We start from the raw sequence: 13513 nt of genomic DNA, 5'->3' as shown, positions 1-13513 counted from the left end.
GAAGAGTCTGCCTGAGGTTTTTGATGATCTTAGCAGTTTGTAACTAAGATCCACTGCTGTTCTCACACATAACTGAACAGATGAGTAACTTCAGCTGGGGGAATAGCGTGCAGGGCTACCTGCTCTGAGGTATGTGCAGTTTTAAATTTTTCTAGAGAGAGGATAAGCTAGAAAATGCTGACAGTACCTGATTTATTTAAGGTAAGCCTGATTACAGTGATTTAATAAGACTGGTATCATGCTTGCTGTAAAGGGTAATATTTTTGTTATTTACTCTCATTACTGAATAGATAAAACGTTTGCTTGATGTATATAAACATTTATTACAAATGGTGATAAAACTTTATTCTGGGTGACATAGTCCACATGGCTGACTAGATTTTGCCTAGGAATAGTTTTTTAAGGCCCTCTCACTGTGAGTACTGGTTGGGAGGGGCCTAATTTCAGGCCTAAATTGTGCAGTAGTTTTTCAGCTTGAGACATCCAGCTTCCCTGAAGGAGTCCCCTGAACATATAGGACCTCTCTAAAGGGTTTTTGTGCCTTCCAAAGTCGTTGTATGGGCAGGTAGGAGTCACAGTAGAGCTGTGGCAGTTGGTTGTGACTGTTTAAAAACGTTTATATCGTTTTTTTGATCCGTTTTTTAAACTAAGGGGTTAATCATCCATTTGCAAGTGGGTGCAATGCTATTTAAGTCTATTATACACACTGTAAAAATTTCGTAAAATTTACTGCTTTTTTCACTGTTTTGCAGTTTCTGCGATTGTTTTTTTCTATTAAAGGCACAGTACCGTTTTTATTTTTTGCTTGTTCACAGTTATTAAAGTGTTTTCCAAGCTTGCTGGTCTCATTACTAGTTTCTTTAAACATGTCTGACATAGAGGAAACTCATTGTTCATTATGTTTAGAAGCCATTGTGGAACCCCCTCTTAGAATGTGTACCAAATGCACTGATTTTACTATAAGTTATAAAGATCATATTCTGGCTTTAAAAGATTTATCACCAGAGGAAACTGACAAGGGGGAAGTTATGCCGACTAACTCTCCCCACGTGTCAGAACCTATAACTCCCGCTCAAGGGACGCCTGCTCTAGAGGCGCCAAGTACATCTAGTGCGCCCATAGCGTTTACCTTACAAGACATGGCGGCAGTTATGGATCATACCCTTACAGCGGTATTGTCCAAACTACCAGGGTTACAAGGAAAGCGAGACAGCTCTGGGACTAGGAAAAATACAGAGCACTCTGACGCTTTAGTAGCTATGTCTGATATACCCTCACAATGTGCAGAAGCTGAGGCAGGAGAGCTTCTGTCTGTGGGTGATTTTTCTGACTCAGGGAAGATAATTCAACCTGATTCTGATATGTCTACATTTAAATTTAAGCTTGAACACCTCCGCGTGTTGCTCAGGGAGGTTTTAGCTGCTCTGAATGACTGTGACACCATTATGGTCCCAGAGAAATTGTGTTGATTGGATAAATACTATGCAGTGCCTGTTTACACTGATGTTTTTCCAGTACCTAAGAGGTTTTCAGAGATTATTACTAAGGAATGGGATAGACCAGGTGTACCGTTCTCTCCCCCTCCTGTTTTTAAAAAAGATGTTTCCCATAGATGCCGCTACACGGGACTTATGGCAAACGGTCCCTAAGGTGGAGGGAGCAGTCTCTAGCCTAGCTAAGCGTACAACTATCCCCGTCAAGGACAGTTGTGCTTTCCTAGATCCAATGGATAAAAAGTTAGAGGGTTACCTTAAGAAAATGTTTATTCAACAGGGTTTTATTCTCCAGCCTCTTGCATGCATTGCCCCTGTCACTGCTGCTGCGGCTTTCTGGTTTGAGTCTCTGGAAGAGGCTCTACAGGTAGAAACCCCATTGGATGATATACTTGACAAGCTTAAAGCTCTTAAGCTAGCCAATTCATTTGTTTCTGATGCCGTTGTTCATTTAACCAAACTAACGGCTAAGAACTCAAGGTTTTGCTATTCAAGCGCGTAGGGCGTTATGGCTTAAATCCTGGTCAGCTGACGTTACTTCGAATTCTAAGCTTCTCAATATTCCCTTCAAGGGGCAGACCCTATTCGGGCCTGGACTGAAGGAGATCATTTCTGATATTACTGGAGCAAAAGGTCACGCCCTTCCTCAGGATAGGTCCAACAAATTAAGGACCAAACAGACTAATTTTCGTGCCTTTTCGAAACTTCAAGACTGGCATCATCAACTTCCTCTAATACAAAACAAGAGGGAAATTTTGCCCAGTCCAAGCCAGTCTGGAGACCTAACCAGGCTTGGAACAAAGGAAGGCAGGCCAAGAAGCCTGCTGCTGCCTCTAAGACAGCATGAAGGATCAGCCCCCGATCCGGTAACGGATCTAGTAGGGGGCAGACATTCTTTCTTCGCCCAGGCTTGGGCAAGAGATGTCCAGGATCCCTGGGTGTTGGAAATTGTGTCCCAGGGGTATCTTCTGGACTTCAAAGCTTCTTCCCCAAAAGGAAGATTTCACCTCTCACAATTATCTGCAAACCAGATAAAGAGAGAGGCATTCTTACATTGTGTTCAAGACCTCCTAGTTATGGGAGTGATCCACCCAGTTCCAAGGGAGGAACAGGGGCAAGGCTTCTATTCAAATCTGTTTGTGGTTCCCAAGAAAGAGGGAACCTTCAGACCAATCTTAGATCTCAAGAGCCTAAACAAATTTCTCAGAGTCCCATCCTTCAAAATGGAGACTATTCGAACCATCCTACCTATGATCCAGGAGGGTCAATATATGACTACCGTGGACTTAAAGGATGCTTATCTTCACATTCCGATACACAGAGATCATCATCGGTTTCTCAGGTTCGCCTTCCTAGACAGGCATTACCAGTTTGTAGCTCTTCCCTTTGGGTTAGCTACGGCACCAAGAATCTTTATGAAGGTTCTGGGGTCACTTCTGGCTGTCCTAAGGCCGCTGGGTATAGCAGTAGCCCCTTACCTAGACGACAATCTGATACAGGCGTCGAATTTTCAAATTGCCAAGTTACATACGGACATTGTTCTGGCATTTCTGAGGTCTCATGGGTGGAAAGTGAACGAAGAAAAGAGTTCTCTGTCCCCTCTCACAAGAGTTTCCTTCCTGGGAACTCTGATAGATTCTGTAGAAATGAAGATTTACCTGGCCAGGTTGTCAAAACTTCTAGATTCCTGCAGTGTTTTTTATTCTACTTCTCGCCCTTCAGTGGCTCAGTGTATGGAAGTAATCGGCTTAATGGTAGCGGCAATGGACATAGTGCCGTTTGCCCGTCTACATCTCAGACCGCTGCAACTCTGCATGCTCAGTCAGTGGAATGGGGATTACACAGATTTGTCCCCTCTACTAAATCTGGATCAAGAGACCAGGGATTCTCTTCTCTGGTGGCTATCTCGGGTCCATCTGTCCAAAGGTATGACCTTCCGCAGGCCAGATTGGACAATAGTTACAACAGATGCCAGCCTTCTGGGCTGGGGTGCAGTCTGGAACTCCCTGAAGGCTCAGGGATCGTGGACTCAGGAGGAGGCACTCCTTCCGATAAACATTCTGGAACTAAGAGCGATATTCAATGCTCTTCAGGCTTGGCCTCAGCTAGCTGCGGTCAGGTTCATCAGATTTCAGTCGGACAACATCACGACTGTAGCTTACATCAACCATCAAGGAGTTCCCTAGCAATGTTGGAGGTTTCAAAGATAATTCTATGGGCAGAGATTCACTCTTGCCATCTATCAGCTATCCATATCCCAGGAGTGGAGAACTGGGAGGCGGATTTTCTAAGTCGACAGACTTTTCATCTGGGGGAGTGGGAGCTCCATCCGGAGGTATTTGCACAGTTGATTCAACTTTGGGGCAAACCAGAACTGGATCTCATGGCATCTCGTCAGCACGCCAAGCTTCCTTGTTACGGATCCAGGTCCAGGGATCCCAAGGCCGCACTGATAGATGCTCTAGCAGCGCCTTGGTCCTTCAACCTGGCTTATGTGTTTCCACCGTTTCCTCTGCTCCCTCGTATGATTGCCAAGATCAAGCAGGAGAGAGCTTCAGTGATTTTGATAGCACCTGTGTGGCCACGCAGGACTTGGTATGCAGATCTGGTGGACATGTCATCCTTTCCACCATGGACTCTACCGCTGAGACAGGACCTTCTACTTCAGGGTCCTTTCAACCATCCAAATCTAATTTCTCTGCGTCTGACTGCTTGGAGATTGAACGCTTGATTTTATCAAAGCGTGGTTTCTCCGAGTCGGTCATTGATACCTTAATACAGGCGCGAAAGCCTGTCACCAGGAAAATCTATCATAAGATATGGTGTAAATACCTTCATTGGTGTGAATCCAAGGGTTACTCATGGAGTAAAGTCAGGATTCCTAGGATATTATCCTTTCTCCAAGAAGGATTGGAGAAGGGTTTGTCAGCTAGTTCCTTAAAGGCACAGATTTCTATTCTGTCTATTCTTTTGCACAAACGTCTGGCTGAGGTTCCAGACGTTCAGGCGTTTTGTCAGGCTTTAGTTAGAATCAAGCCTGTGTTTAAACCTGTGCTCCGCCATGGAGTTTAAATTTAGTTCTTAAAGTTCTTCAAGGGGTTCCGTTTGAACCTTTGCATTCCATAGATATTAAGCTCTTATCTTGGAAAGTTCTGTTTTTAGTAGCTATCTCCTCAGCTCGAAGAGTTTTCGGAGTTACCTGCTTTACAATGTGATCCTCACTTATCTCATTTTCCATGCAGATAAGGTAGTGTTAACGCACCAAACCTGGTTTTCTACCTAAGGTGGTATCTAATAAGAATATCAATCAGGAGATTGTTGTTCCGTCACTGTGTCCTAATCCTTCTTCAAAGAAGGAACGTCTATTACACAATCTTGACGTGGTTCGTGCTTTAAAGTTTTATTTACAAGCTACTAAAGATTTTCGTCAAACATCTGCATTGTTTGTTGTCTACTCGGTACAGAAGAGAGGCCAAAGGTCTTCGGCAACTTACTCTTTCTTTTTGGCTAAGAAGTATAATCCGCTTAGCTTATGAGACTGCTGGCCAGCAGCCTCCTGAAAGAATTACAGCTCATTCTACTAGAGCGGTAGCCTTCCACATGGGCTTTTAAGAATGAGGCTTCTGTTGAACAGATTTGTAAGCCGGCGACTTGGTCTTCCGCTTCATACTTTTTTCTAAATTCTACAAATTTGATACTTTCTGCTTCTTCAGAGGCTATTTTTGGGAGAAAGGTCTTACAGGCAGTAGTGCCTTCCGTTTAAGCGCTCTGCCTTGTCCTCCCTTCATCCGTGTCCTTTAGCTTTGGTATGGGTATCCCACAAGTAATGGATGATCCTTGGACTGGATACACCTTACATGAGAAAACATAATTTATGCTTACCTGATAAATTTATTCTCTCTTGTGGTGTATTCAGTCCACAGCCCGCCCTGTCATTTCAAGGCAGGTGTTTTTTATTTTTAAACTACAGTCACCACTGCACCCTATAGTTTCTCCTTTCTCTTGCTTGTCTTCAGTCGATGATTGGAGAGTGGCAGTTAGGGAGGAGCTATATAGACAGCTCTGCTGTGGGTGATCCTCTTGCAGCTCCCTGTTGGGAAGGAGAATATCCCACAAGTAATGGATGGTCCGTGGACTGGATACACCACAAGAGAAATAATTTATCAGGTAGTAAGCATAAATTATGTTTTTTTTTTTCTTTCATAATTCAGATAGGGCACACAATTATAAAAAACTTTCCAATTTATTTCTGTTATCAAATTTTAATGAAAGAAAACTGTGGGTGTTCATGTCCTTTAATGCAACAAAGAAATAACTTAAATGGTGTTAATTTTATTTCACATATTTCTTTTGACAAATTAACTAATAGTCATAATGTAAATCTAGAAGAAGTTTATTATTTTGAAAATGTTTTTTTAATATGAAAGCACTTATATATGAATTTTGACAATGCTATGTTTAAATTTTCACAGAAAAGTCATCTGAAGAGTAAAGATCAACGAATTAAATTACTGAATGAAATATTACATGGAATTAAGGTAATTAATTTTTATAACACAATAAATGCAAAATAAAGTGCATATGTATGTGAGTATGTATGCAAAAGTAAATAAATGTTTTAGACATTTCAACACTGATGCATGATTAGTACAATGAAATAAAAAATACTAAAAATACTAGAAAAATAAAAAGCGCAAAGTTAATGGATACAGATAATTTATCAAAAATTATGCACTTACTAACACATGATATAATATAAAATACTAATCTTTAAATAATCTTATTACCACTTTTAAACCCTTTCATAAATCAACCATATATAAAAAAAATATATAAAATACATTGTTAGTGGTAAGTGCTATCAAGTCTCACACAGTCAGTGTATAGGGAAAAAATAAAAATACATAATTTATAAGTCCTATCAAATCTCACGCAGATATTAAAGGATTCTCTAGCTTGGAGATAAATTGTAGTTCAGACTTCAGGGGAGCTAAACTCACTGAATGCTCAAAAGTAAAGGGCGGAACTCTCCAGCACTGCAAGATTTCTCTCATTTATATATGTGAAGCAGAGACAAGCCCAGTTCAATATAGCACTGCATGACATACACTTTGTGCATTGTATTTTATATTACTATACATTTCAGATTGGGTCCTTTCAGTATTATTGAATTTAAGCTTTGGACTTTCTCTTTTATATTTTAATACATTTAGATTTAGATCTAGCAGTGATTTTACAAATTCTGATTGTTTTGAAAATGTCTCTGTTACTTGAACACATTTGGATTATACTTTGTATGTTTATGTGTATTTTTTACACATTGCATAGCACTTTGTATTTGCTCCATTGTAAACTATAACTAACTAACTAGTTTCAGAAAGCGGTCAAATGCTATCAATGGAGACAGCACCCATCCATCTGGGGCTCGGATTCATCGGGGACTGCCAATCCCAGTATGCACAATGAAAGACAATGGAATCCAGCCTCTTATCAAAAATAAAACTTTTTTTTTTGCTTCCACATCATAGGAAAAAGTGGGAGGGACAGGGTTGCAGTTTGCTCAAAATTCATAGTACACTTATTTTAACTTACAGAAAAGTAATATATACTAAAATATAGACAAACCAAGTTAAATTGTAGTGAACACATTTCAGTTTAACTTGTAATTGATGCAAATTGAGCCTTTATATCAGCCCTGGGTGTTCTCCAGTTACCTTCTCCCCCTATGTGAAATTTTGTATCCCAGAAAGATTTCTTTCTTTCTATGGAAGGCATCTCTCATTCCTCTGGGACTTTCAGGTTCCTCCCCTTTTCTTTTTCTCTCTCCAAACTAGAGAATGTTTTATTATCTGGCACATGGCAAGTAATGAAATTCTCTGGGAAACTGAAGATGACCGTTTTTTTTTTATTTATTTTTTATTTAAATAGAAGAAATGATAAGTGCAATACAAATTGTAAAAGATACAAAGTATGAGACAACTTTATTAAAGTTACACAGAAACTGTGAAGGCATAATCAGAATTTGTAAAATCACAATCCTAAATACACCACTGTATACAAAATAAAATAGCAAATGCAAATTTTAAATGTAATAAAAGTTAATCTGAAGTGTAAAGTGATATAAAATACAAATCACAAAGTGTAACTGCAGCAGAACTCTCATGTCATGCAGGGCTATATTGCATTGGGCTTGTCTCTCCTTTACATACAGAAATTCAGGGAATCATCCTTGGAGAAGTATAACAAAATCTGCCTTTTGAAAATTTTACTAGGGATCTCACAGTGCTGGAGGATCATTTTAGATCATCTCACCTGAGCAGAGTGGTTTTGAACATCAGGCCCACAGTCACAGTGTATTTGTAGGGTCGATAGTAATAAACATTTTTAAAATCCGCATTTAGATCACAATCTGTTTTTCTGTTGATAATTATTAGATACGTTTTTCTAAAGGATTTAATTGACCCCATAATGTTTAATGTTGTCTATATTGCGTATTTAAACTTGAAAAATGTATTTTTCTTGTTGTCGTGATTTTGTCCCCTCAGATTTTAAAGCTTTATGCGTGGGAACCTTCATACCAAAAGAAAGTTGTAGATATTCGAGAAAGTGAACTGGGTGTGCTGAAATCCTCAGGCTACTTGACTACATTCTCTATGCTAACTTTAACGTGTATCCCTTTCCTGGTAAGAGTTATACTGATTTATTAAAAGTTTACATATAGATAAATATGATTAAGAAAAATATTTATTTTTGGAAGCTTTCCTAATGCAAATGTAGCCATCTATTTATTTTACAGTTATAATTATAGAGGTTGACAAATGTATTTCTCATTGATGAGCCAGTAACAAAATATCTTGTTTATTTGTTGTACAATTCTAGGTTCCTGCATCAGAATTAAAGGGACACTTTTTTGAGGTTCTTTTTTGGACCAGTGAAATAAACTTTAGTAAAATGTATGATATTCTTATTATTATTATCGGGTATTTATAAAGCGCCAACAGAATAAAACATTACAGGGATGCATTACATACACAAACAAGTACAGTAGGGTTACAATACAGTTGTAGGAGCAATAATTGAGATATACAAAATGAGGGAAATGCCCTGCCCTTGAGCACAATCAGTAGTAGTTCACTTTAAATACAAAGTGGCCTACAGGTAGAGAGGCTCTCAAGTTTACAATCTAAAGGAGAGGGAATGGACACAGAAAGTAAGGGAAAAGGGAAATGTGTCTGATATAAGGCAGTATAAATTGAGAGTGAGTGAAATGTATGGTGCGTGAGCAAATGAGGATTGGGAAAGTGTAACAGTATATGTTAAAGTGTCAGTACAAAGGCTGTGAGTGTGGATAATAGTCTCCTCATTTACTTCTGCTGTGTGCCCAACTACTATATGTAAATGCGGTTGGCAGACATCACAAGCAGAAACGCGTGTGCTCTCTCTGCAGTCCGGTATTACAGCAGTCAGTAGACTTTGATTGGCTGTACTGCTGTATTAAATTAAAAACTACTGTGTAAACAAGTAGAGGAACCAGACAGGGTTATGTGGTGAGGGATTTTTTTAAAAAAAAATGATGGAGGGAGAGTTTCTGGATTGGGATAAATTTATATATTTCATTAATGTATATTTCAGTGGTCCAAAAATGTAGACTTTAGTGTCCCCATTAAAGGGACAAGAAACCCACAATTTTTTTTTCTTCGTGATTTAGATAGAGAATACCATTTTAAATATCTTTCCAATTTACTTATATTATCTAATTTGCTCCATTCTCTTGGTATCCTTTGCTAAAGAAACAACAATGAACATAGGTGAGCCAGTAACATGAGGCATATCATTTGGTTCACTATTGCAGAAGACCTTTTTTTTGGATGCTATAGGCCAGTGTTTACACGTCCTATCATACACATAAAAGTAAAAGTTAAAGGGACACTGAACCCAAATTTTTTCTTTTGTGATTCAGATAGAGCATGCAATTTTAAGCAACTTTCTAATTTACTCCTATTAGCAATTTTTATTCGTTCTCTTACTATCTTTATTTGAAAAAGAAGGCATCTAAGTTTTTTTGGTTCAGACTCTGGACAGCACTTTTTTATTGGTGGATGAATTTATCCGCCAATCAGCAAGGACAACCCAGACCAAAAATGGGCCAGCATCTAAGCTTACAGTCTTGCATTTCAAATAAAGATACCAAGAGAATGAAGACAATTTGATAATAGGAGTAACTTAGAAAGTTGCCTAAAATCTCATGCTCTATCTGAATCACAAAAGAAATAAATTGGGTTCCGTGTCCCTTTAAAACGTGTTAATTTTGAATAAAAAGGCAACATATATACTTTTTTGAAGATTTTTTTTGTACTGCTGTGTCTGTTGGATAGAGGCAAGTCTCACAAAAGAAAGAAATCCAGCTATAAAGCAGTATTCTGTAGTAGTACATTTTAACCTGCTTATTTTAGATAAAAAAAAAACCTTACAGCTAGCCTCTCTTAAACTCTAATTGTTAGTGTTTTAAAAGGACAAAGTGCACAGATTAATAGAATTGCATTGCTTATAACAAATTGTAAAACAATGTTGACATGGGAAGATGACTAATTAGTTATGTTGTGGTTATATTGCTAAGCAGTCAAGTGATATAAAACGGTAGAAATTCCTGATCTGTAAATATATGTATGATGGGAAACCAATATGCACCCTGAGACCATGTGATCTGCAGAAGCTTCTTCTGTGAGCTGTATGTGCTGCAATAAATTGGAAAATGTATACATTTGACAAAACATAGCCGGCTAGATTTAGAGTTTTGTCGGTAACGACCCGCGTAGCTAATGCTGGCTTTTTTCTGGTCGCACCTTTAAAATAACTCTGGTAGCGTACAGGCATATTTAACGCTACTGCAACTCTCGATACCAGAGTTGCTTACGGACGCGGCCAGCCTCAAAAATGTGCTCGTGCACGATTCCCCCATAGAAAACAATGGGGCTGTTTGAGCTGAAAAAAAACCTAACACCTGCAAAAAAGCCGCATTCAGCTCCTAACGCAGCCCCATTGTTGTCTATGGGGAAACACTTCCTACGTCTGCACCTAACACCCTAACATGACCCCGAGTCTAAACACCCCTAACCTAACACTTATTAACCCCTAATCTGCCGCCCCCGCTATCGCTGACCGCTGCATATTATTTTTAACCCCTAATCTGCCGCTCCGTACACCGCCGCAACCTACATTATAGCTACGAACCCCTAATCTGCTCTCCCTAACACCGCCGACCCCTATATTAAATGTATTAACCCCTAATCTGCCCCCCACAATGTCGCCGCTACCTACCTACACTTATTAACTCCTAATCTGCCGAGCGGACCGCACCGCTATTATAATAGTTATTAACCCCTAATCCGCCTCACTAACCCTATAATAAATAGTATTAACCCCTAATCTGCCCTCCCCTAACATCGCCGACACCTACTTCAAGTATTAACCCCTAATCTGCCGATCGTAGCTCACCGCTACTCTAATAAATTTTTTAACCCCTAAAGCTAATTCTAACCCTAACACCCCCCTAAGTTAAATATAATTTTATTCTAACGAAATAAATTAACTCTTATTAAATAAATTATTCCTATTTAAAGCTAATACTTACCTGTAAATAAACCCTAATATAGCTACAATATAAATTATAATTACATTGTAGCTATTTTAGGATTAATATTTATTTTACAGGCAACTTTGTAATTATTTTAACCAGGTACAATAGCTATTAAATAGTTATTAACTATTTAATAGTTACCTAGTTAAAATAATTACAAAATTACCTGTAAAATAAATCTGAACCTAAGTTACAATTAAACCTAACACTACACTATCATTAAATTAATTAAATAAAATACCTACAATTACCTACAATTAAACCTAACACTACACTATCAATACATTAATTAAATACAATATCTAAAATAAATACAATTAAATAAACTAACTAAAGTACAAAAAATAAAAAAGAACTAAGTTACAAAAAATAAAAAATATTTACAAACATTAGAAAGAATAATACAACAATTTTAAACTAATTACACCTACTCTAAGCCCCCATAATAAAATAACAAAGCCCCCCCAAAATAAAAAAATGCCCTACCCTATTCTAAATTACTAAAGTTCAAAGCTCTTTACCTTACCAGCCCTGAACAGGGCCCTTTGCGGGGCATGCCCCAAGAAGTTCAGCTCTTTTGCCTGTAAAAAAAAAACATACAATACCCCCCCCCAACATTACAACCCACCACCCACATACCCCTAATCTAACCCAAACCCCCCTTAAATAAACCTAACACTAAGCCCCTGAAGATCTCCCTACCTTGAGTCGTCTTCACCCAGCCGAGCCAAATTCTTCATCCAAGCGGAGCAAGAAGAGGTCCTCCATCCAGTAGAAGTCTTCATCCAAGCGGGGCAGAAGAGGTCTTCCATCCAAATTGAAGTCTTCATCCATGCGGCATCTTCTATCGTCATCCATCCGGAGCGGAGCGGCAGCATCCTGAAGACCTCCGATGCGGAAACATCCATCCTGGCCGACGACTGAACGACGAATGATGGTTCCTTTAAATGACGTCATCCAAGATGGCGTCCCTCGAATTCCGATTGGCTGAAGCTGATGGATGTTCCGCGTCGGAGGTCTTCAGGATGCTGCCGCTCCGCTCCGGAAGGATGACGATAGAAGATGCCGCATGGATCAAGACTTCAATCGGATGGAAGACCTCTTCTGCCCCGCTTGGATGAAGACTTCTACCGGATCATGGACATCTTCAGCCCCCCGCTTGCGCTTGGATCAGGACATCGGAGGAGCTCTTCTGGAGCCGATCGGTGAACCTGGTATGGTGAAGATAAGAACCAAGGGAATAACCCAATAGGGGGCGCTACTTAGGAACAATAATAGTCAGTATAAGGGCCCACGTAACCCTATGTGGATGTGACAGAAATAAAATCAAGAGGTGCTAACAAAACATAACATATCATATATGCAATAAGGTGTATGTATGCACAATGTGATATAACCCAGTCCTAGATCAGGATATAAAACATATACACAGAGTCCAAGAAGACCCGAAATGGTACAAGTATCACGTCTTCTATGAAACTGGAGGCAGCACTCAATCTTCACCATACAAAGGTTAGTAATCTAAAATCAAAAACACAAGGAAAGAGGCGCCGTATGTGTGAATCTGAAACAGCCGACAACAGGTATAATACATGTGCAGGGTACTCACAATGTGAAAAGGCACTCCAGTGTGCCTATAGGGGCAGGCTGGTATTCACAGCAAACCAGCTAGCTGAACCGGCAAATCAGGACACCCAAGGTGGAGGGCTCTATCTCTCAGCAGACTGTAGACACTGGATCCAACGATATGGGAACAGGAGCTAGGTGCAAACAAAGGCCCACCACTGTGTGAATCTGTATGGGTTACACCGATAATAAGCAATCCGTGCAGGGTACTCACATTCTGTGGCGGCACTCAGTTGTGCCAATAGAGGCAGGCTGGCTTTCTCAGCAACCCAGCTGGCTGTATAGGATCAGAGGCAGGATACTCGGCAGCATTCGGGATAGACAGGTAGCTCAGAAATGAAACATTGCAGTGAGGATAATGATTAAAATAAGGGTTTTAATAAAATTAAAAACAATTAAACTACATATATCCTTCATGCACAATAAGTAAGTGACATGCAACGCGTTTCTCGGAATTAACCGTTTCCTCAAGCATGTATTCAAACCTCTACATAAACATCTTATAAAGGACCTGAGCTACCTGTACTGCCCCACCCTTCATAACCTCAATAACCAATCACAACAAGCCCTTTGTTTAATTGCCCATTAGTTGATACACACCTGCACACTTTTCAATCATTGCTCTGATAGGCTTAATGGGCTTGTGCATATGTTGTATACATAGGAGGGATGCAACTAAATGTTTTTTTTTGAAAAAGAAATATCCCTATTGTGGGTCCTAATAACATTGCTATATGTTTATTAAAATTACCTATAT

The 13513-nt window shown here is 39.4% G+C and overlaps 1 pseudogene; it reads left to right on the top strand.

Annotated features, from left to right (window-relative positions):
* LOC128652993 (multidrug resistance-associated protein 1-like) overlaps positions 1-13513 on the top strand; it is a 286157-nt pseudogene that overhangs the window by 108590 nt on the left and 164054 nt on the right.

Source organism: Bombina bombina, chromosome 3 (assembly GCF_027579735.1).
Source record: "Bombina bombina isolate aBomBom1 chromosome 3, aBomBom1.pri, whole genome shotgun sequence".
In the NCBI taxonomy this organism is placed as follows: domain Eukaryota; kingdom Metazoa; phylum Chordata; class Amphibia; order Anura; family Bombinatoridae; genus Bombina; species Bombina bombina.
This window is presented reverse-complemented; position numbering and strand designations above follow the sequence as displayed.